We start from the raw sequence: 23,709 nt of genomic DNA on the forward strand, positions 1-23,709 counted from the left end.
GTAGCCTTGGCTGCCCTGGACTGGCTTTGTAAACTAGGCTAGCCTTGAACTCAGAGACACCCTGCCTCTGCCTCCCTGAATACTGGGATAACAGGCATGCACTACTGTGCCCAACATGACTGTAATTCCTCCCTGATAGCTCTCATAATTGTTCTTATAGTGTATAGTTTATTGATGTTAGAGAAAGTCTTATTGGACTAAAGAAGGGAGATATTGGGGTGACCTGTGCACTGTGTTGGGGTTATCTTTGTATTATTCAAATGCTGACTTCTGTACCAGCAGAGAGCTGAGTACAGGCTGGACTGATACTGTTGTTATTTTGTTGCACCATATTTTGTAAACACTCCCTCCAATACCTTCTGATTGGTTTATAAAGAGCTGAACAGCCAATAGCAAAGGCAGGAAAGGAAGGTGGGCTGAGGTAGGAACTCTGGGAAAGATTCTGAGGTGGAGGGAGTCACCAGCCATGGAGGAAGAAGGGAGGAAGAAGCCACATGGCAGAACGTAGATGAGCATAAATGGGTTAAGTTAAGAGCTGGTTGGGAACAAGCCTTATGCAAGGCCAACCATTAATAGGTAATAAAAGGTCTCTGTGTCATTATTGGGAGCTGGCAGTCCAAGAAGGCTTGGTTATGATTGGCACCCAGTGGCTATAAGGCTGGCCTGGAACTTCCTATATCTACCAGGCTAGAACTCAGACCCCCACCCCACCCCACCCCCACCCCCCGCCTCTGCCTCCAGAGAACTGGGATTAAAGGTTAAACAATGAAACATCTTTTCTAGAAGTTGCAGCCAGGATCACCAATAACAGTGACTGTGCTCAACAGCAGGGTTTTGAGATTTAATTTTGGTTTTTGCTTTCATTTGTTTTTTTAGTTTTATGGGGGCTTTTGTTTGGGTTTTTTGTTTGTTTTCATTGTTTTGTTTTGTGTTTTTGAGACAGGGTTTCTCTGTAGACCAGGTTGGCCTCAAACTCAGAGAGATCCACCTGCCTCTACTGCCCAAGTGCTGAGATTTAAAGGCATGCACCACCACCGCCCGGCTTGGGTTTTTTGTTTGATTATTGTCGTTATATGAAGTAATCCGTTTTATTACTTTTTTACACGTGTGTCAGGTACTTTGACTACATCACATTTTGCACATATATCATGTTCTTTGATTCTTCTTTTGTCCTTATACCTATCTGACCTGTCCCTTTCCCCAAATACTACCTTTACATTCACCACATTAAAAAAACATGCAGTTATCTGCCCTTCAGTGTCTAGCGGGCAGCCAGGGCTCCGAGTTCTGTGGGCTGGTCTAGGCGCAGCTACGTGCCAGGCCAGGTTCCAGGCCTTACCAGGGAGCGTGGAAAGGAAAATGAGTTTCTACCAGTGTTACAGTTTAGTTCTTTTAGAATGAGAGTGCTGGTATCAGAATGCAGTGAGACTAGGGAGCTCCATAAGCCCATGGTGACACCAAAAGTGTTGCCGCTCCTTATTTGAGCTGCTGTGCTAAGTACAGCAGAGGAAACAGGCAGATGTCTGACACTGGCAGGCTGGCAGGACCAGCGAGACACAGGCCTAGTAGTCAGCAGTGACCTAGCGGTGATGGGGCATCTACCTGACCGCTGGGAGCCCAGTGGTGGTCGCGCCTAAGGCCACTAAATGGAGTCTTAGACAGTCAGACAGTCGTGGTGGAGGAATGGCAGGCAAGAGAGGGAGCTAGCCAACCAGCCTTTACTTATAAACCTTGGACAATGGGGAGGGGGTTGAGGGTGAATGTGTCTGATTTGCTGAAGCCAGGGGTGCCAGGATGCTTAATTTACATACAGTGGGGGGCTCATTTATACACAGTAACACAGGGTCCTATCACAAGGAGGAGAAAACAGTACCTAATTATCCTATGTGTGAGGGGATGAGTTTTAGGTACTGTTAAAGGTCATTTGCTGGAGGCTAGGATCTCCTCAACATAGGGTGAGGTACTTCCAGGAATTCCCTGTGCTTGTTGAAACAGTTCCTTATCAGGAAAGGGTCAGGCCTATAATCTCCCTTGAAGACTATGATGCTCCTTATAAGATCTGGGGTTACCAGATCAGGTGTAGTGAGGACCCTGCTGAGAAAAGGGAGTCCACCAACATAGACTGAAGGCAAAACTGGCTTTCTGGAGACATCAGACCTTATCCTGCAGAGTCCTACAGTTACCTGTCATCCTGAATCTGTCTTATTTCATTTAAGGCAACCTTGAATTCCACCTACCCTTGTGCAAATATTGTAATTTTATTTTTACTTATTTAATTGGTATTTTGAGATAGGGTTTCTCTGTGTAGCCTCCTGTGGTGCAACAACAAATGGGAACAAATCGCGTAGCTTAGAGCACACATTTTTAACCCCAGCTCTGAGGAGGCAGAGGCAGGTGGAGCCCTGTGAGTTTGAGGCCAGCCTGGTCTACAAAGTGAGTTCTTCCAGGACTGCCAGGGCTACATAGAAAGGCCCTGTCTCAAACAACAATGACAAAAATAGTGTTGATTAGTTGATAGAGAGAGCACTTGTCTAGCACGCATGATGCCCAGCACTACATAAACTTCAGCTCTTCCGAGGTGAAGAGGCACAGGAGTTCAAGGTCATCCACTGCCACATAGTGAGTTCAAAGTTAGCCTATGCTACATGAGACTGTCTCAGAAGAAAGTTATTCTCTCACGCTCATATACTGAGAAAATCCCCTGCCTTGTCTGTTTGGCTCCTTTGCCTTGCCCCAGGCCAAACTGACAATTCCAAGCTTAGAATCAAGTTTTCAGACCCCAGGAGAGACCTGCTTTGGGTTTCAGATGTAGTATAGCACCACCTACTGGATGCCCACTTCCTAAGCCCTGTGAAGGAGGCTTATTGGGCAGAAGGACCTTTGGGTATGTAATTGAAGATCTTGAGATGAGATCCTTCTGAATTATAATGTGGGTAAGTGGTTGGGAAAGCTAATTCTAGTAGATGCCTGTCTTCCTAAGAGAGAGAGACCAGGCCTTACCCCTTGCAGCGATGGAGAGCTGGCCCCAGTGGTATGAGCTTGGGAAAGCGGTCAGGCTGCCCAAGCCACTGTCACCCAGGGCTTTTGAGTTGGCCCACTCCAACATCTACCCCATCTATGAGCTGCTGCAGCATAAGGGCTGGCTGTCCTCCAGAACCAAAGCTGCGACATCTCCCTGACACAGGGCAACAACAGGAACGACGGTGCGGCAGAAGCCAGAAGCCTCAATGACTCACAGCAATAAACATTTTTCAAGAAAAGTGTCTGAGCAAAAGGGTATACTGTGTGACACACTGCCGCTTCCACAACTAGAAGTTTGTTTGTCACCTGTTGGTGAGGAGATTGCAAGGTTGGAGGTCAGATATGGAGGGATGAGGTACATGTGAAATTCACTCACACAAATCAATAAAATGTTGGGGGGCCAGGCATGGAGGTGTCTGTCATAGTTTATGGAAAGACAGGCAGAAGAGCGCTCTCTCTCTCTCTCTCTCTCTCTCTCTCTCTCTCTCTCTCTCTCACTCTCTCACTCTCTCTCTCACACACACACACATACACACACTCACACACTCACACTCAGGCAATAGGGCCAGGTATTGGGGATACAGTAGCCAGTAGAAGCTGACAAACTGTGAACTTTTCCCAGGGGGAAATGTAGCCCACAGACACCTAAGCTTCCAATGTCCTGTCTCTAAAACTGTAAGAGAATGGCTGTCTTGAGAAACAACACCAGCAAACAGAAGCACAGGAGGATGAACCTGCCAGAGACAGAAAAACAAAACCTGGGGGGTTTTATGTTTGTTTTTCGGCTGGAGGAGCCACCAAAACTGCCACAGCAGAGGGTAAAGGCTAATTAAGACCTTGTTTGCCAGATGTGGTGCTGCACGCCTTTAATCTCAATGTTCGGGAGACAGAGGCAGGCGGATCTCTGCGAGTTCGAGTCCAGCCTGGTCTACAAAGTGAGTCCAGGACAGCCAACAATACACACAGGAACTCTGTCTTATAAAAACAAAAATAAAAAAAGGCCGGGTGGGTTGGCACACACCTTTAATCTCAGCACTCAGGAGGCAGAGGTAGGCGGATCACTGTGAGTTCAAGGCCAGCCTGGTCTACAAAGCGAGTGCAGGACAGACAAGGCTACACACAGAAACTCTGTTTCAAAAACACAAAAACAAACAAAAAGATGCGGGGCTCTGACCCATGAATAAATTAATTCTTGGCCGGGCTCCTAACACTATGGAGAGTGAGGGAAAGGAGGTGCAGTCCAGTTCAAGGAAGTGGTCACTTGAAACATATCCTCGGAGGCAGTCCTGTCCTGGCCACTTGCTGGCTCTCCTGAGACAAGGTCTTCATGGCTGCAGTCTACAATGATGCTCCTTCAACCTGCACAAGGCAAGTGACCACGCATTGAACTCTTTAAAATTAGGAGCCAAAACAAATCCTTCTTCCCTTTGATTCTGGCAGGGATTTGGTCACAGTAATGAGAAACAGAACTTACATGAAGGCCAAGGATGGCCCAGTGTACAAGTCAGCCTGTGGCTGAGCAGGCACCTGTGTGCTTGCTGCCTAAGGGGAAGCGGAGTCTGTGACATGAGAGACTGCGCCTGCCAACTTTCCAGGGACCCTGGAGGGCATCTGACCTGGTAGGGACTGGCCCAGTGAGTGATGGCAGCAATAATACCAGAAATCTATGCAGCTCTGCCTTAGAAGGTATTAGTATTGGGGGAAAAAATGGTTTTCTTTCTTTTTTTTTTTACTTTTTGAAATGGGATCTTGCCATGTTTCCCAGGTTGGGTTCAATCTTTTAGACTAAATAACCATCTACTTCAGCCTCCCCAGAGTCTGGAATAATACGTAGGTACTTCCACGTCCAGTTTAAAAAGAAATTTCTGTTTTCCAGAAATTATCTGGGTAGGATTGTCTAGGATTTACTATTACTCTCTTTTACTGTGGTGGGCGTGCCTTTAATCTCAGCACTCGGGAGGCAGAGACAGGCGGATCTCTGTGAGTTTCACTGTGGAGCCCTAGCTGTCCTGAAACTCAGTCTGTACACAAGCTGACCTAGAACTCACAGAGCTGCCTGCCTCTACTTTCTGAGTCCTGGGGTTAAAGGCATGCACCACCACCCAGCTTCCTTCTCTAGAAAAACTTATCTGGCACGTTATGCCATGCTGCTCATCTTTTTCTTCCTCTTCCTGTAGGCTCAATTTTCTTAACCAATATATTTTATTAACAACTTATTAAATGAGCGTACGTCACTTATAACCCAACTAACCAAAACAATAGGAAATGAGGATTAATGGACACAATAACAAAAACGTAAGGATATCAGTTCTGAGGAGCGATTCTCCTGGTGTAATCAGCAGGATTTCTTCTGCTGGAACCTGGAGTAACCAGAACCCAGAACCTCAGCAGGAGCCGGAGCCCTGAAGTCTTCCTTCCCTCGAGTGGTTTTCTCTAGGAGCTTCTCGAAGTGCAGCGATGAACAGCTGAAACTATCCGAAGTCTCCAAAAAGCCCCGCCTCCAGTTTGGGGTTCATTTATACATCTCCTCCCAGAGTCTGTTCGCAGGATCTTTTCAGCTGTTGACAATCAAGCTCCCGCACAAGGTGGTTGGTCCTCTAGTGGGTTAACCTCACCTGTTCTCTCACAAGACTTTACCATCCCATACTTGGGATCCTAAAAAACAGGTTTATCTCTCCTTCCTCTTCCCACTAGTGTAAGTTCATGACTGAGTCTGTTTAATACATCGTTGGGTTCTCAACACCTAGAATGATGCCTTAGTGCACGGCCAGTGCTCAGGAATATTAGGTCAGGCACGGATCTGCTCACAGAAGAAAGGCATTGCTGGGCCCGCTAGATGGCTCAGGTGCTGGTATGCAGGACTTCCCACCTCAGTTGAATCCCTGGATCCCACAAGGTGGCCAGAGAGAATCTGCTAAGAATGTTCTCTGACCTCCATGTGCAGGTTGTGGCAAGTGCACACCTGTATACAAATTTAGAGGAATGCTTCCCTGAATTCAGGTTAAGACCTACATGTGTTCATGTTCTCACTGATGGTGCTGGGGTTTTGTTTGTTTGTTTGTTTGTTTTTGTTTTTGTTTGTTTTTTAATCCAGCCCGAAGAGCGTGCCTACAGTTCTGGCCTGGCATTGAAGAGTGCAGGGAGTGGGTGCACACCACAAGGGTCCTTCCTAAACCACAGGCGGCTTGCAAACTGTCTGAACGGCGAGATTGTGCCACCTAGTGGCCAAAGTCAGCCAGGCTCAGTCTGAACGGGGAACATGCACCACCTAGTGGTCAATTAAGAGTCTGCAGCTCAAGAGGTCCCTGCAGCCCCCTGCCAGATACTGCCAGCAGCACCTGACAAATCACGGCATTTTAATCTATTTGTAAATAGGCTGAGCAAGCTTGTCCTTGTGTCTCTCCACCAGGTGATGACCCAGATGCTCCAATTTGTGGGGGCATGGAGAGGTGTGCACATGTGGAGGTCAGAGGACAATTTTTGGGAAAGTGGGGTCCAGGGATCAAACTAAGGTTGTCAGTCTGTATGGCCAGAATCTTTAACAGTGAGCCATCCTACCAGCCCCTTAATTTTTTTTTGACTTAATTATGAGCCAGGCATAGTGGCACGCCTTTAATCCCAGCACTCAGGAGGCAGAGGCAGGCAGATTGCTGTGAGTTCGAGGCCAGCCTGGTCTACAAAGTGAGTCCAAGACTACACAGAGAAACCTTGTCTCAAATTTTTTTATATTTATTTATTTATTTATTTATTTACAGTGCTCTGCCTGCATGTACACCTGCAGACCAGAAGAAAGCATCAGATCATGTTACAGATGGTTGTGAACCACCGTGTGATTGCTGGGAATTGAACTCAGGACCTTTGGAAGAGCAGGCGGCACTCTTAACCACTGAGCCGTCTCTTCAGCTCTTTTTCTTTCCTTTCTTTCTTTTTTTTTTAGATTGAATCTTATCTGGGCATGCCATTAATCCCAGCATTCAGGAGGCAGGGGCAGGCATATCTCTGTGAGTTCAAGACCAGCCTGGTCTATAGAGTGAGTTCCAGGACAGAAAAACCCATTCTTGGAAAGCAAACAAACAAACAAGACAGGATCTCATTTTGTAGCTCTGGCTGTTCTGGAACTTATTATTAGACCAGGCTGGCCTTGAACCCACAGATATGCCTGCCTCTGCTTCTGAAGTACTGAGATCAAAAAGTGTGTGACACCACGCCTGGAAGCCCTTTCATTCTTCTAAAATTACATGTATTCGCTATTTGGTGAGCATGTGATATGTGTGATCTTCTACCCTTGTGGAAGTCAAGGGACAACTTTGAGGAGTTGGGGTTCTCTCCTTCCAGCTTGAATTCAGGTTGCCAGGCTTGGTAGCAAGATCCATCTTGCCATCACTAGACATGTTTGTTTGTTTGTTTGTTTGTTTTGTTTTTTTTGAGACAGGGTCTCTCTGTGTAGTCTTGACTGTCCTGGACTCACTTTGTAGACCAGGCTGGCCTCGAACTCACAGAGATCTGCCTGCCTCTGCCTCCCAAGTGCTGGGATTAAAGGCATGTGCCACCACTGCCCAGCATGTTTATTTTTATTTTGTATATGCATGGATGTTTTGTCTGCATGTGTGTCTGTTCTGGATGTGTATGTAGTGCTCATAGAGGCCAGAAGAAGGCATTGGACCCTGCAGGATTGGAGTTCAGATGGTTGTTAGCTGCCATGTAGGTACCAGGAACCGAACTCAGGTCCTTTGAAAAAGCAATGAGTGCCCTTAATCGCCGAACCATCTCCAGATTCTAAGTTTTGAAGAAAAATACTTACTTTTGCTAAGTATGGTGATATATGCCTTTAATCCCAGCACTTGGGAGACATAGATAGGTAGATAGATCTCTGTAAGTTCGAGGCCAGCATGGTGTCTACCTAGTGAGTTACCCAGGCAGCCAGGGCTACACAGTGAGGCCCTGCTCTGTGTGTGTGTGTGTGTGTGTGTGTGTGTGTGTGTGTGTGTGTGTGTGCCTGCGGGTGTGTTCCAGTCTTCCTCTCCCTCTTTTTCTCTCCCTCTCTGCCTTCATGGCTTCCTTTCTGCCTCTACCCTTTCCCAGGCCCTCACGCCTCTCCCTTCCCCCAATGCAGTTTGGTTGCATGGTGTGATTTCTCGGGGCACACCTTGGCATGGGCCTGCACTGTACCCCCTCACTGCATTATAGTCCAAAACACCAACAGTCTGTAACTCCAGTCCCAGGGGATCCAATACTCTCTTCTGCTCTACTAGGCACACGTGTGTGCACAGACATACGAGCAGACTATCTTAGGGTCTCTGTTATTGCAAAGAAACCCCAAGACTGGAGCAGTGGCCAAGATGGCTGAGGTAGAGTAGAAGCAGCAGCAGACCTTCCATAAGTTTACCTACCACAGCCACTTTGGGGTAAAGACAGAGCTTGAGATTTTCAGGGGTGAGGGCAGGGATGCCCACACTGCCACACATCCAGCTAGAGCGATGGGAACCCCCCTCCCCCTCCCCCCCTCATGCCTTGGATGGACTTATTCTGCTAAGCAGAAGCCACTAAGGTTGCACAGTCTCTTTTCCCATGTGTGAAGTCTCTGGTGACAGCCTTAGGGACTTGCAGGTTGGCAGCTGGAAGAGAGAAAGGACTAGAACAGTTGTTAACTGTGCTGGAGTCTTTGCTTAGCCTTTGGTGATGGGTTTTGCTTCTTCTTAGATAGCAGGCTGGGCTATCTGAGACTCAGGCTAAGAGCTGGACATGAGGACAGGGTCACCATGTAGGATAGTGAGAGTGACATGCAGAAAGTGGGAGGCTACTCCAGCCTTCAGTTCTCTCCTTCTACCACGTTGGTTCTGTCAGGGCCAAAGGACACTCCAGTTCCCCCAAATCCTCAAAGGCAGTCCAAATACCCGGAAGTGAGCTCTAGGAGGGCTTTTGATAGTTAGATAAAAGCCAGCGTTCAGGAACTTGTGAAACTGCTTCCTTATGCCAAAAGGAGTAGTCTCCCTCACTTCTGACAGAGGAGACGCATAGCGACCTACGGTGTCTCTCAGCAATCAAAGCACAGTCTGGTATTACGAGGACCTCTCACACATCTCAAAGCCCACGAAGATCTAGCCCCTGGGTCTTCTCATCTCCTCCCCTCCCCTGAACTCCCTCCAGCTCACAGGATTCCCAGTCCCCAGCCTCTCGCTCTCCTTACAGCCCTGCCGCTCTCACTGTGTTCTCTCTCTGCTGTGTCTCTGCTTCTCTCGCTCTTTCCTCTGCTCTCTATTCCCCGCTGGTTTCCCTCTCACAGACAGTGCCGGCCAGCTGGAGTGCTGACCAACCTACTTCTGTCGCTCCCTGCTTTGGACTCTTCCAGGGTTTTTTGGGTTTTTTGTTTGTTTGTTTGTTTGTTTGTTTTGTTTTGTTTTGCCTGTTTTCTATTTCACATCTACAATAAACACCTTCTCCTTTGGGCTGTGGAGAGCACTGGCTGACCTTGCAGAGGGCCCAAGATCAGTTCCCAGCACCCACATAGTGGTTCACAAGCACCCATTACTCCAGTTGCAGGTATCTGATGCCCTCTTCTTACCTTCATGGGCTCTTGTGCACCCAACACATAGACATACACAGAGAGAAGAGAGGGAGGGAGGGAATGAGGGAGGGAACAAAGCCTTTAACCATTCCATGGAGTGCTCATGTCATCAGTTTATACAGTTTCCAAAGATAAAATCCAGGTTATCAGTCCTGGCATCAGGTGTCTTTTCTCCCTGAGTCACCTTGTCTGCCCAAAAATACTCTTTTCATAAAGTTAAGAACAACTGAAAATTTAGTGCCTGGCGTGGTGGCGCACACCTTTAATCCCAGCACTCGGGAGGCAGAGGCAGGTGGACCACTGTGAGTCTGAGACCAGCCTGGACAAAGTGAGTCCAGGACAGCCAAGACTACACAGAGAAACCCTGTCTCGAAAAACAAAACAAAAAACAAACAAACAAACAAAACAAGAACAACTGAAAATTTAAAAGATTTAAAAAGATCGCAGGCTCAGGATTAAGGCTGTGGTTCAAGCTGGGTGGGAAGACCATCTTACTCAAGTGGGGCATTAGTGAAGCAAGGTTCAGGAAGCAACTAAAACAGGCTTTAAGGCAGGTAATCTCTGTGAGTTCGAGGCTAGCCTGGTCTACAAAGCACTCCAGGACAGCCAATGTTGGAGGTTGGTCTGATCTGCCCAAATAAGGAGACTCATATAACCCAAAATGTTTGTAATCTTGCCTGAAACCTTGTTCCTGTTTGGCCAATAAAAAGCCATCACACCCGAGCAGGGCAAATGAGGTGGGTGTGGCTAAAGTTCTTGGGCTTTTGGGAAATTGGAAGGGAGACCTGAAGAGGAAGAGGAGGAAGAAGGAAGGCTGGCACCATGGGTTAGGTGGAGGAAGAAGCACATGGCCGGCATGGATGGGGATTTGGCCCACATGATGATAATTAGCAAGTATTTGGGATTATGAATAGGAGAAAGCCCAATAGAAATTATTAGAAGCAGATGGCATGGGACTAGGGCAGCGTATGGGATACCTGCCCCAGTGTGGGAGGTAGCTTAGGGGATTAATATCTGCCCTGCCCCAGGTTAACTAAGGCTGTTTTAAAATATAACAGGTGTCATTGATTTCGAGCAGGTTAGAAAATAGCACTGTAGCTGGGTGGTGGTGGCGCACGCCTTTAATCCCAGCACTTGGGAGGCAGAGGCAGGTGGATCTCCGTGAGTTCGAGACCAGCCTGGTCTACAGAGTAAGTTCCAGGAAAGCCAGAGATGTTACACAGAGAAACCCTGTCTCAAAAAAAAAAAAAAGAAAGAAAGAAAGAAAGAAAAGAAAGAAAGAAAGAAAGAAAGAAAATAGCACTGTAGCTGGGCGTGGTGGCACACATCTTTAATCCCAGCACTCAGGAGGCAGAAGGATTGATCGCTGTGAGTTTGAGGCCAGCCTGGTCTACAAAGTGAGTCCAGGACAGCCAGGACTACACAGAGAAACACTGTCTAAAAAATAAATAAATAAATAAATAAATAAATAAATAAAAAGAAAAGAAAATAGCACCATAATAATAATTATAGGACTATAACAAGCATTTACTAGGCCATACTTCTAAATTAACCCCAACAGCCAAGGCTACACAGAGAAGCCCTGTCTCAAAAAGAACCAGAGATAGACATGTGGTGGTGGTACACACCTTTAATCTCAGCACTCCTGAGGCAGAGGCAGGCAGATCTCTCTGAGGTAGAGGACAGCCTAGTCTACGGAGGGAGTCCCAGGACAGCCAAAGCTACAGACAGACAGACAGACAGACAGACAGACAGACACACACACACACACACACACACACACACCTGTCTCAAAAAGATCAAAAACAAAACCAACCAAACAAAAAGAATCAGAGATAAAACAGGCATAGTGGCACACACCTTTAATCCCAGCACTCCTGAGGCAGAGGCAGGCAGATCATGCCTATAATCCAACACTCAGAGAGGCAGAGGCAGAGGCAGAGGCAGACAGATCTCTGTGAGTTCGAGGCCAGCCTGGTCAACAAAGTGAGTCCAGGACAGCCCAGGCTACACAGAGAAATCCTGTTTCAAAAGCAAAACAAAACAAGCAAAAAAACAAAACAAAGAAAAGAAAAACAGAGAGAGAGAGAGAGAGAGAGAGAGAGAGAGAGAGAGAGAGAGAGGTAAGAGGAAATGGAGAGAGGCCAGAGGGCGATGGGAAGTCCAGCAGCAGTCCCACCTTGCATTTCTTCACCTTGATTCGAGCCAAGAAGTACAAGGAAGCTGTGCCTGGCAGTGTTCCTGGACGTCCACACGGCAGGGTTCTGAGGAAAGAGGAAGGAGGATGCCGGGAACCCATTCAACAGCGCTGAGCCGCCGGACGCCAGACCTGCTTGTCTTGTTTTGCTGGTGAGTCTCCACACCAAGTCTCCTCAGAAAACCTGGGGCTGGCATGCTTGGCCTTCCTGTGTCTCCATATTGGAGCATTCTCCCTTCCTTCCTGAGGCTGCTCACCTGTCTCCTGCTGGAGGCGATGGGACGGGAGGGAGCCAACCCCACAATCCCAGGGCAAGGGCCTCCCAGCTTCTTACCACAACCACCAACCTTGCTATTGATCGTCCTTGGAGGCCACCACAGGCAGCACTGGGAACACTCGCTCCTGCCTAGGCCCGAACTTCAGATGGATAGGGAGGACTCTAAAGTACAAAACACACCCCCATGTGAGTGTGAATATAAACTACATGTCCCTTGATCCCTTGAGCGTAGAGTGTCACTAGTTACCCTGTACATGGCAACCGCCTCAGGCTGCCTGCTTCCTTATCAGCTTTGCGATCCCGTCAGGCACAGGGCTTGCTCTGAAACTCACAAAGGTGTTCATGGCTTGCCTTTCAGATCACACCAGGGTCGGCGACCACAGACACTACAGACTACACTAGCTGTTTACATTGGCCATTTGAGTATAAGCCTTGACCAGCCTAATGGGTTGATGTTATTTCTGAATTCGTGTCATACTAAGCCTAAGTCCTGTAAAAGGCCATGTTCTAGCACTGGGCTTCTTCACAAACTCAGAATTCCATCAGGGGACCACTAGTGCAGCTGGACCTCAGTGGAGGAGACTAAATGGGCCCCCAAAGGCAAGAAATTGGCAAGCACTGGGCTGGCCATGTGAGGCAAGAGGAAGGTGGAGGGGAAGGTGGCCTTGCAAAGGCCTCTGGGAGTCCAGAGAGCTAGTGAAGCTGGGAAGAGAGAAGAGCTTCGGGATCAGGTGTGTGTTTACAGTGTGGACTGGGAGAGATGAGAGATGCCAAGTGCCACTCAGGAGGCACACATGCCGGGCCATGGAGGTCCTAAGCTAAGCTCTGGGTGTAACAGGAATGACTCAGGGAGCCTCGCCCCATGAGGCAGGAACCATTTGACTCAGTGTGGACAGATGAGCAGAACTAAGTAGCTGGCCAGGCTACTCCTACCGTCAAGGAATCCTAAGAAGCCAGCAGTGGGAACTGCTTCCGCAGCACCACGCAGCGCTGGCTCAGCTGCCAGCTCCTCCCAGGCCAAGTGGCAACAAGCAGCCCAGTCAGTGAGTGTTGTTGTAAAGAAGGGACCAAGAGCTGTAAGTAGCAAAGGTCCTTCACTCTGAGGTAGATCTGCTCACCTGGGGGACGGATGAGTATCTGTGGTTCCCTGCCTAAGGCACTACAATCAACCACTGCTCACTCTTGTCTCTCCAGGGGATACTGGCCATTGTTCCAGACATGAGGACAAGCCGTAGAGGCTTTGCTTGACAACGTTCCAGAGACCTCAGACTGCTCAGCATGATCTCTAGACATCCAGAACAACTGTTGAAACTTTGTGTGACAAAGTCCCAAAGATCTCAGGCTGATCACCACTGCCCCTAAATATTATGTATGGCCCAGGTGTAATTTTGCCTTAAAATTACTTTGAAATCTGCTTTTTCTCCTAAAACTGTCTTTCCCTCTATCTCTCACTTTGATTATGAGCCCTAACGAAATTCACACTGGAAAACTTTTCCCACAGAGAATGCTGAAAGAAGGCATCTGGCCAAAGGCTTCAGACAATGAGAGCCTTAGCTCTGACCACTGTGAGCAGCCCAGAGAGACAGAAACTGCCTGAAAGAAAGTTAGGACCTTGACATAACAGTACCTGGCTAGATACTGCTAGTTGTAGAAAAGTAAACTTGTTTCTTTAGAATCTGTTTTGAGAGCAATGGAAGGTGGGCTTGGAATGTAATGCTTTACAGATATTTTACAGTACAGGACCACTTGGCAGTTAGCCTAGGATTAGATGGCACACCTGCTGGTTTGGGACTGGGATTAAATCAAGTTTTTTCTTAATTAGAGAACATTTGCCTCAAGCTATGTTGCTATGACAATCATGTAAACACAATGGCTTTAGCACGGGGAAAATTATGATTAAATTTTCCTGAATATTGTTTAAGAAATAATAATCAGGTCATGCTGACCATTGCTTGGAAATTGATAGGTTTTTGCTGAATGCGTTATTGTAGGTTATACAGAACTGTTTGGATTTCCTTGTTTGACTGTTCTCCTGCTCTGTTGATTTTTGAATGCCCTATTGATTGTAAAAGATGAGAAAAATCATGATGTAATCTGTAATGAAAAAAATTGAACTTCACTTACTGGGGTTGGCCCAAGGAGTAACAGAGACAGACAGACAGTAAGCATGTGAGAGAGACAGAAATATAAAGTTCTCCTGGGCTTTACGACCTTCAGTTTGGCTGGACAGTGGTGGCAAATGCCTTTAATCCTAGCACTTGGGAGGCAGAGGCAAGTGGATCTCTAAGAGTTCGAGGTCAGCCTGGTCCACAAAGTGAGTCCAGGACAGCCAAGACTACAGAGAGAAACCCTGTCTTGAAAAACAAAAACAAGACCTTGAGTTTGTGTTGCTCAACAGCTGGTTCCTATAGCTAGTCAGTCTCCAGTAGTTGGTTTCCCTTAACCAGCTGTTCACTGCCTGCTCAATTCTCCCTACCTCGGATCCACCAAGACTTTCTTTTCTCTCTTCTTCACGGTTCCTGGAGCCGGTCTTCGGGGGACCATGTCTGAAGACAGCTGGGTAAGGGTGTACACTGGGGTAGAGCATCTAATGAGGAGAGGCCAGGTAGCTGTCAACAGCCCAAGACAGAGAGCTGTCGGCTTCAAGTCCCATAGCACGGCTGAGAGAGGATATGCTAGCCTCAGCATGCCCTAGGCGCTTCTGCTGCAGGGCACAGGGTGGAGAATGGTGGACTTAGGATATAGGAAAAAAGATGGAGGATAAAGGATCCAGCATCCAGGATGAAGGATACAGGATACATGATGCAAGAGCAGGGAAGATGGAAGATGAACACAGAACAGGGGTTGCAGGATGAAGGACCTAGGGGCTGAATGGAAGATGAAGAATACAGGACACAAGATGGAGAGCACAAGAGAAGATGAAAGGAGGGCACGGGGAAGCAACAGGTAGCCCTACTCGCTGCCATCCGACAGCCTTGGGATAAGAAATGAACAAAATTTCCCAACCCTGAAAAGAGCAGTTTGCAGACAATAATGCGTCAGTCCGGGGAGCAGGACTTCCTGTGGATGGCTATGTGCCTGAGGGCACCAGCCCCTGAAGGCACTGCCCTAGAAAACTTCAGGATTCCCATCTGGGTGCCCTGCCCAGACACGCTTTCCTGGAAACACCCAGAGCTTCCCTGCACCACGAACTTAACCTTTCCCCTGAAAGGGCCTCTGTGTCTGAGATGGCAGAGTCAGCTTATTCTGGCTATCAGGTAAATGACTAAATGACTAGGCTCCTAGCCCAGAGCAGAGGCGGACCCAGGGAGCCCACGGCAGCAGGAGCATCATGAGGACTTTCTCAGGGTTATTTGAGGGCTGTTTCCTAAGGGTGGCACTGAGTGGAGGCTGCTGCCCAGTCCCAGCTTGTCCCAGAGAAGTGGACGGGAAGAATTAGGGGCTCCCCAGCCATGTAAGTGTGGGTGGGAATGAGTCATAGGTGGGTAGAGCAGACAGGTCTGCCTGGCTATGCTGGGAGGCCGATCCAGGGAACAGGTGGTTGAGTGGCCTTAGAGGTCAGATCTGACTACCTCCCTGAAAGGGCTGCTGTCTAGCTACTTCCTCTTATGTCAGTCAGTGTTTGAAAAGATGCACTCAGAGCACTGCATTCAGTATCCAAGATCTTGGGGCCATGGACCCCAGTGGGTGCACAAGCTATGTGGCTCACCTGGAACACCAGAGAAGATCTGCACAGAGGCCCCATGCCAGAAGGCCAGGAGGGTGAGGAGAGAGGAGATAGCACCCAGTATAGCAGGGGCAGAGCTGGGATAAGACGGGATAAGAGATGACGTGACTACTATGGCCCCTGGGAAGCCAATAGCAAGGTGGTGATGAGGTCTCCCAATCTTCAGGACTGCCCTCTTGGTGGCTGGTATATGACGTCATCAGATGGCCAATCCCTGCTCCTCACAGCCCAGAGGTGACAGCCCAGAAAAATGACTGGGGAGAATGGAATGGCAACAGACCCCCAGGTCACCTCGCCTCACCGAGGAAGGATGTTCTGAGCAGGCTACAGGCAGATTGTCAGGTACAAAGAAAACTCCAATTCACAAGCCCTAAAAGGCAATCCAAACATCCAGAAATGGGTCCAACCTGGACTATAGGAGGCTTTCTGGCAGTTCGATAAAAGCCAGCATTCCTCAGGAATCGTGAAGCCTGTTTGTCCGCTCCACCAAAAGGAGTCATTTCCCTCACCTCTGGTGAAAGGACATGTGGCTGCCTCTCATGCCGGTTGGCATTTCAAAGCTCACGCTGGCCTCCAGGCTCCCTCAGAATCACAAGTACCTGTTACATATTTCCAAGTCCACACTAGCACCCAGCCCTTCCCACCTCCCCCACCCTAAACACGCCCTCCTGCTCATCCGATTCCCTCCCCTCAGTCTCCTTACAACCCTGCTATCCTATTTTCTCTCTCTCCTCTCTCCTCTCTCCTCTCTTTCGGCTCCTGTTTCTCTCACTATCTTATCTAGTCTTTTTGGAGGCAGGGTGGAGGGTGTTGAGGCAAGCAGGGTTTCTCTGTGTAACCCTGGCTGTTCTGGAACTCACTTCGTAGACAAGGCTGACCTTGAATTCTGAGCTCCATCTGCCTCTGCCTCTGGAGTGCTGGAACAAAAGGCATGTGCCACCACCGCGCCTGGATTTGTATGTTTGGTGGGTTTTGGTTTTGGGGTTGTTTTTTGTTTTGTTTTGGTTTTGGTTTTGGTTTTTTGAGACAGGGTTTCTCTGTGTAGTCTTGGTTGTCCTGGACTCGCTTTGTAGACCAGGCTGTCCTCGAACTCACAGTGATCCGCCTGCCTCTGCCTCCCAAGTACTGGGATTACAGGCGTGCGCCACCACACCTGGCTGTGGTTGTTTTGTTTGTTTGTTTGTTTTATTCATTAATGTATTTGCTTAATCACTTTCCAGCCTGATCTACATACTGAGGGACCCAAGTGGGCAACTCCCCCCTTCCTTTCCTCCCAGCTCTGCCCTCACACAGCCTCGCTCCATCCTCCCCTCCCATGGGTACCAATTTACCCTGGCACAACAAGCCTTACTTAGCAGGACCAAGGGCATCCTTTCCTACTGAAGCCAGGCAAGGCAGCCCAGCTATGGGAAAGGATCCAAAGGCAGGCAACAGAGTCAGAGACAGCCCTGCTCCAATTGTTAGGGGACCCACATAAAGAACAAGCTGCAGATCTGCTACATATGTGTAGGAGGTCCAGGCCATACCTGCTCTTTGGTTGGTGGTTCAGTCTCTGTGAGCCCCCATGGGCCGAGTTTAGATATTCTCAAGTCTTCTTGTGTCCTTGACCTCTCCCTCAATCCTTCCTCCTACCCTTCCACAAGACTCCTGAAGCTCTGCCTATTGTTTTTCCTGTGGGTCTCTTCATTTGTTTCCGTCAGCTGCTGGGTGGAGCCTCTCAGAGGACAGTTATGCTAGGTCCCGTCTGCAATCACAACAGAGTATCATTAACAGTGTCAAGGGCTGGCTCTCTCCCATGGTGTGGGTCTCAAGTTGGACCAGTCATTGGTTGGCCATTCCCTCAATCTCTGCTACTTTTTTTTTGTTTGTTTGTTTTGTTTTGTTTTTGTTTGTTCGTTCTTTTTTGTTTTTGTTTTTGTTTTTGTTTGGGGGGGGTTTCGAGACAAGGTCTCTCTGTGTTAGCCTTGGCTGTCCTGGACTCACTTTGTAGACCAGGCTGGCCTTGAACTCACAGTGATCCGCCTGCCTCTGCCTCCCGAGTGCTGGGATTACAGGCGTGCGCCACCACGCCCGGCTTTGTTTGTTTTTTGACACAGGGTTTCTCTGTGTCACCCTAGCTGCCCTGGACTTACTTTGTAGACCAGGCTGGCCTAGAACTCACAGCAATCCATCTGTCTCTGCCTCCCAACTGTTTGGATTACAGGCATGGGCCATCGTACCTAGTGGGTTGAAGGTTTTATGGGTGTGTTAGTGTGCCCTCCCTCCACTGGAAGTGCCCCCCTGCTTAAAGAAAGTGGCGGACTTCAGGCTCCGTATCCTCCGCTCCTAAGAGTCTCAACTAGTGCAAAGCATGGTGGCCCGTGCCTGTAATCCCAGCACTCAAGAGGCAGAGGCAGGTGGATTTCTGTGAGTTCAAAGCGAGTCCCTGTCTCGAGAAAAAGAAGAGTCTCAACTAGGGTCACCCCATATACTCCCAGGAGCCTCCCCTGACCCAGAGATGTCCCCCAAGGATTTCCATTTTCTCTCCCCCATTCCTCCTCCATTCCTCCCTTCTTCTCCCCCGAGTTTTCTCCCTCCATCTCCTTCAAATGTCTCTTTTATTTCCACATCTGCGATTCAAGCCTTATCCTGCCTTATTACTTAGCTTGTTTGGATCTGTGGCATATATATCATGTAATATGTCTGTATGTGTATATGTGTGTGTGTGTGTGTGTGTGTAATATATATACAAGTGAGTAAATATTATGTGTGTCTTTTGTTTGTTTGTTTATTTGCTGTTTTTGTAGACAGGGTTTCTCTGTGTAGCCTTGGCTGTCCTGGACTTGCTTTGTAGACCAGGCTGTCCTCGAACTCACAGAGATCCACCTGCTTCCCAAGTGCTGGGATTAAAGTCATGAGCCACCACTACCGGCCTCAATATCTTTGTTTTTAATAGCTCAATAATATTCCTTTGTGTAAATTTATTACATTTTCTTTATCCATTCTTTGGTTGAGGGACATCTAGATTGTTTCCAGTTCCTGGTTATTACTGTTAGGGTCCAGAGGAAACCTCACAGCCATTCAGACATCACAGTTAGATATGGATGGCTTATTGAGCAGGCACACACCCAAGACTGATCCATCGGGGATGCAGTTCAGACTTGGGAGCTGAACTATGACTTTTAGTATTTCCAAAGGTCAGTTTATAAAGCCAAAAACCTCAATTAGCTCATACAGAGGGGTGGATGATGGAACAAGGGGGTCTGCTCTGATTCAAGTTATTTCTGCTAACTCAACAAGCTCTTTTAACTGACCTTTAACTGGATTGGTCCTAAGTAAAGCTGGTGGTTAGGGCCAGCTGCTCTTATGGTTGGAGAATTTTCAGGAACAAAAGGCTATAGAGTTTCTTTCTTTCTTTCTTTTTAAAGATTTGTTGGGCTGGAGAGATGGCTCAGTGAGTAAGAGCACTGCCTGCTCTTCCAAAGGTCCTGAGTTCAATTCCCAGCAACCACATGGTGGCTCACAACCATCTATAATGTGATCTGATGCGTTTTGCTGGCCTGCAGGTGTACATGCAGACAGAACATTGTATACATAATAAATAAATAAATTATTTAAAAAATGATTTGTTTATTTATTATGTATACAGTGCAAAAGATGGTTGTGAGCCTGGGAATTGAACTCAAGACCTCGAAAAGAGCAGTTGGTGCTCTTAACTGCTGAGCCATCTCTCCAGCCCCTAGAGTTTCTTATTGAGCATTAACACAGTTTTCTGTCAACCTGACCTTGCTTAGAGATGCTTTGTAGACGAGGCTGGCTTAGAACTCACAGAGACCCACCTGCCTCTGCCTCCCCAAGTGCTGGGATTAAAGACATGTGCCACCACCACCCAATATGAATAGAGATGCTTTTTTTTTTTTGGTTTTTTGAGACAGGGTCTCTCTGTGTGTAGCCTTGGCTGTCCTGGACCCGCTTTGTAGACCAGGCTGGCCTCAAACTCACAGCGATCCACCTGCCTCTGCCTCCCGAGTGCTGGGATTATAGGTTGGTTTTGGTTTTTTAAGACAGGGTTTCTCTGTGTAGCTTTGACTGTCCTGGACTCGCTGGCCTCGAACTCACAGAGATCCATCTGCCTCTGCCTTCCAAGTGCTGGGATTACAAGCGTGCACCCCCACTGCCCAGCTTAGCTGAGTCTTTAGGTAGCACTATTTCCAATTTTCTGAGAAAGTGCCAGGTTGGTTTCCACAGTGGCTGTACAAGTTTGCACTCTCACCAGCAGTGGAGGAGAGCTCCCCTTTCTCTGCATCTCCAAAGTTCCCAAGAAGCTCCATTCTCCCTATGTGCATGCTACAGACCCCTCTAAAGGGCCCCACTACCACAGCCTGCTGTCCGTCTCCTGGTCTATCTCGTTGTCTGTCTCTCTCCCCTTCACCCTGTATACCACCCACACCCTAATAGATCTGTTGCATGGTGTGACTTTGTGGCATACCTTAGACTGGACCACCAAGGTACCCCTACCGCATACACCCTAGGAGATGCTCCTGGAGCCTAAGGGCCACGTATGGGATGAATAAGGACAGAAATGGTTAGAGCAGGTGAAGAAGCAGTCGAGGAGTCAGACTCTAGAATGTGGAGTCATTTGGCGGGTAGCAAAAGCCAGCAGAAACACATGCCCAGTACCTACCTTAGGAGAGTCAACCAGCAGATTGGTTCTGAGTTCCTTTATGCCACTTCCACCAGATGAATAAAAGATGAGGAAGTGACAGCACTGTGAGCTGCCAGGGCACGGCTGGCGAGAGGTTTCTCCTCATATTGTAGCTATGAGGGAGAAAGCAGCCAGAGGTGTCTGGAGGGGTCCAGAGTGAACATGCCATGAGAGGAGGTAGGAGGGAAAGTGAAAGAGAGAAAGGAAGATAGGAGAGGAGATTAGGAAGTAAGAGGCCATGAGCCCAGGAGAGTGATGCAGCCAAAATGGGTGAGTTATATCTGGAGGAGAAACTGGCAGAAGGGGACTGATCCCTGGGCTGGATTGTTTAGGGTAAGAGTAGGGTATGCCAGCCAGGGTGACTTTGTAACAGGTACTGAGAGATGCTGGGAGAACCTGGAGGCCAGCGTCCACTTTGATATGTTAAATAGCTACCCCAGTTAGTCATCTGTCCTGAGTTTGGGACCTAATACTAGGAAGTTGAGGCAGGAAGAGTTTGAGGCCAGTCTGGGCTACACGGTGAAATCCTACCTTCCCCCCTTCCCCCCCCCCCCCCCAAGACAGGGCTTCTCTGTGTCACCCTGTCCTGGACTCACTTTGTAGACCTGCTGGCCTCAAACTCACAGCGATCCACCTGCCTCTGCCTCCTGAGTGCTGAGATTAAAGGCGTGCAACCATTGCACCCAGATCAAAATGTTTTTAATTAAATTTTTTGTTGTTACTGTTGTTTTCATTTTTTCCCCTTTTTTCTTTTTTTCTTTTTTCTTTTTTGGTGTTTTGAGACAGGATTTCTCTATTGTAGCCTTGGCTGTCCTGGACTCACTTTGTAGACCAGGCTGGCCTCGAACTCTCAGCATTAAAGGTGTTAAATTAAAGATTAAAGGTGTGTGCCACCATGCCCAGCAATTACCGTTTTTTGTTTTGTTTTTTTATTATACATACCAAATGGAAACAACACCAATCCTTAGAGATGGTAGTGAGACCTGGAAGGACCCGGTCAGTCGTTCTTGCAAATTTGTTGTAGCACAAAGAGGACAGGTTGGGAGGGTCCCTGAGCCTGCAGCATGTGCTAAGGAAAGAATAAAGACCTCTGGACCAGTGCCCACCTTATCCTGTAGAAACAGCTGGAATGGAGCCCATACTCAAAAGGGGCACATTTGCCTCAAAAACACTTCTTTTTTGTTTTTGGTTTTTTTGACACAGGGTTTCTCTTGTAGTCCTGGCTGTCCTGGCCCTGCTTTGGAGACCAGGTTGACCTTGAACTCTGAGCAATCTGCTTGCCTCTGCCTCTGGAATGCTATGACTAAAGGCGTGAGCCACCACACCCAGCCAGTTCCAAAGACATTTAAACTAAGCTGCAGTTCTGTCTCAAGAACCCATTTCCATGAGCTTGCCCACCATGTCCACACTGGCACTGGGACACGGGTTCCAGTGTTCTGGGGCAGCTGTGAGGGAAGCAATGGCTCCATCACCATCTACTTTAGGCAGGATGAGATGAACCATCACCTTCCACACAGGAGGCAAAAAGGTGTAACACCAAATAGCAGCAGCAGCAGCAGCAGCAGCAGCAGGAGCAGTCTGGTACACTTCAGATCCTGTGTGTGTGGAGAGCATTTCTGACAGATGAGGCATTGTTATGATTTATAATGATTCAGCCAGGGGGTAGCATGGAGGGCCCAGGCCAAGAGGTGCGCCCTCTGAGAAACTATGACACAATGGAAAGTTTATTGGAGGAAGGGAAAGGAGCGCCTAGGGAAGGGGTAAGACAGCAAGTGAGCCATGAGGGAGAAGAGAGAGCAGACAGGTAGGGAGAGAACAGAGAAAGAACTGAAAGGGGAGAAGGGGAGGGGGGAGGGGAGGGAGGAGGGGGAAAGGGGAGGGGAGGAGGGAGGGGAGAAAGGGAGAGGGAGGAGAAGGGAGACAGGGAGAGGGAGCAAGGGGAGGGGGGAGAAGAGGGAGGGGAAAAGGGGGAGGGAGGAAGGAGAGAGGGGAGAGGGAGAGAGGGGAGAGAAGAGCCACCCACCAACTAATCAATGAGCAAACGAGCCATGCACTAACTAACCAATAAACAAATGAGAAACCCACTAACCAACCAATGAACAAATGAACCACCTACTAACTAACCAATGAACAAATGAGACACCCACCAACTAACCAATGAAAAAATGAGCTACTCACTAACTAACCAATGAAAAAAAATGAGAGAGAACTGGAACACAGTGGCTGCCTGTATGAGTGCGCCATGCTTTCCTGGCCTCAGGAGCAGACCCTGTTTGCTATGAAGCCAGATGGGTGCAGCAGAAGCTAGCGAGGGATGTGATACAATGCTTTGAGAGGCGGGGCTTCAAGCTGGTGGGGGATGAAGACGTTGCAGGCCCCAGGGAGCATCCTTGATGAACACTATCGGGCCCTACAGAAAAAACCATTCTAGCCAGCCCTTATCAGCTACGTGAGCTCTAGGCCTGTGCTGGCCATGATCTGGGAAGGGCACAATGTGGTCCTCAATCTCAGGGGCCATGATAGAACACACTGACTCAACAGTGGCATCCCCTGAGAGAACTAGGGGAGATTTTAGTGTTAACATCAGAAGGAACGTCATCCACGCTAGCGATTCTGTGGAGGGGGCCCAGAGGGAAATCCAGCTATGGTTTCTGAGCAGCGAACTACTGAACTGGGTAGATAATGGTCACTATGGCAGCTGCTACCCAGCCTGAGGGTTTGAACTGCCTTTTGTACTTCAAGGTACACCCATGACCAACTACCTCTGTCAACAAGAACTTATGCCCACACCCTTTCCATCTTCCCAAACCGCTCTGTTTTCACTTTCTGCAAGGGAATCTAAGCATCAACTTTACGTGTCTTTTTGTATCCTAAGACAACACAATATTGGCCTTTCCATACCAAAGTGCCAGACAATCTTTGGGGCATTATCAAAGGTGATTTCACCTGCCTCAAAAGAAAGATACTAAAGGGCTGGAGAGAAGGCTCCGTTGTCAAGAGCATTAACTGTTCTCCCAGAGGTCCTGAGTTCAATTCCCAACAACTATATGGTGGCTCACAACCATCTATAATGTGATCTGATGTTCTCTTCTGGCCTGGAGGGGTACAAGCAGGCAGAGCACTGTATACATAATAAATAAATCTTTTTAAAAAAGAAAGAAAGAAAGAAAGAAAGAAAGAAAGAAACTAAAATCTTATGAAAAAAGGAAAAAAAAAAAGAGCTGGGTGTGGTGGCACA

General features: G+C 48.2%; 1 long non-coding RNA gene and 1 pseudogene across 2 annotated transcripts; both read left to right on the plus strand.

The window, feature by feature from the left end:
• Positions 1-11,711: 11,711 nt before the first annotated feature.
• LOC311599469 lies at positions 11,712-14,276 on the plus strand. Its single transcript, XR_014779907.1, has 2 exons — positions 11,712-11,935; positions 13,255-14,276. It is a non-coding gene; the product is annotated as an uncharacterized lncRNA (long non-coding RNA).
• An 8,437-nt stretch (positions 14,277-22,713) lies between these two features.
• On the plus strand, positions 22,714-23,185 carry LOC311599629 (nucleoside diphosphate kinase, mitochondrial-like; annotated as a pseudogene). The gene has a single exon. The product of its transcript is annotated as a nucleoside diphosphate kinase, mitochondrial-like (transcript).
• Positions 23,186-23,709: the final 524 nt, after the last annotated feature.

This window comes from Acomys minous, assembly GCF_964271855.1.
Source record: "Acomys minous genome assembly, chromosome: 6".
NCBI classification, from domain to species: Eukaryota; Metazoa; Chordata; class Mammalia; order Rodentia; family Muridae; genus Acomys; species Acomys minous.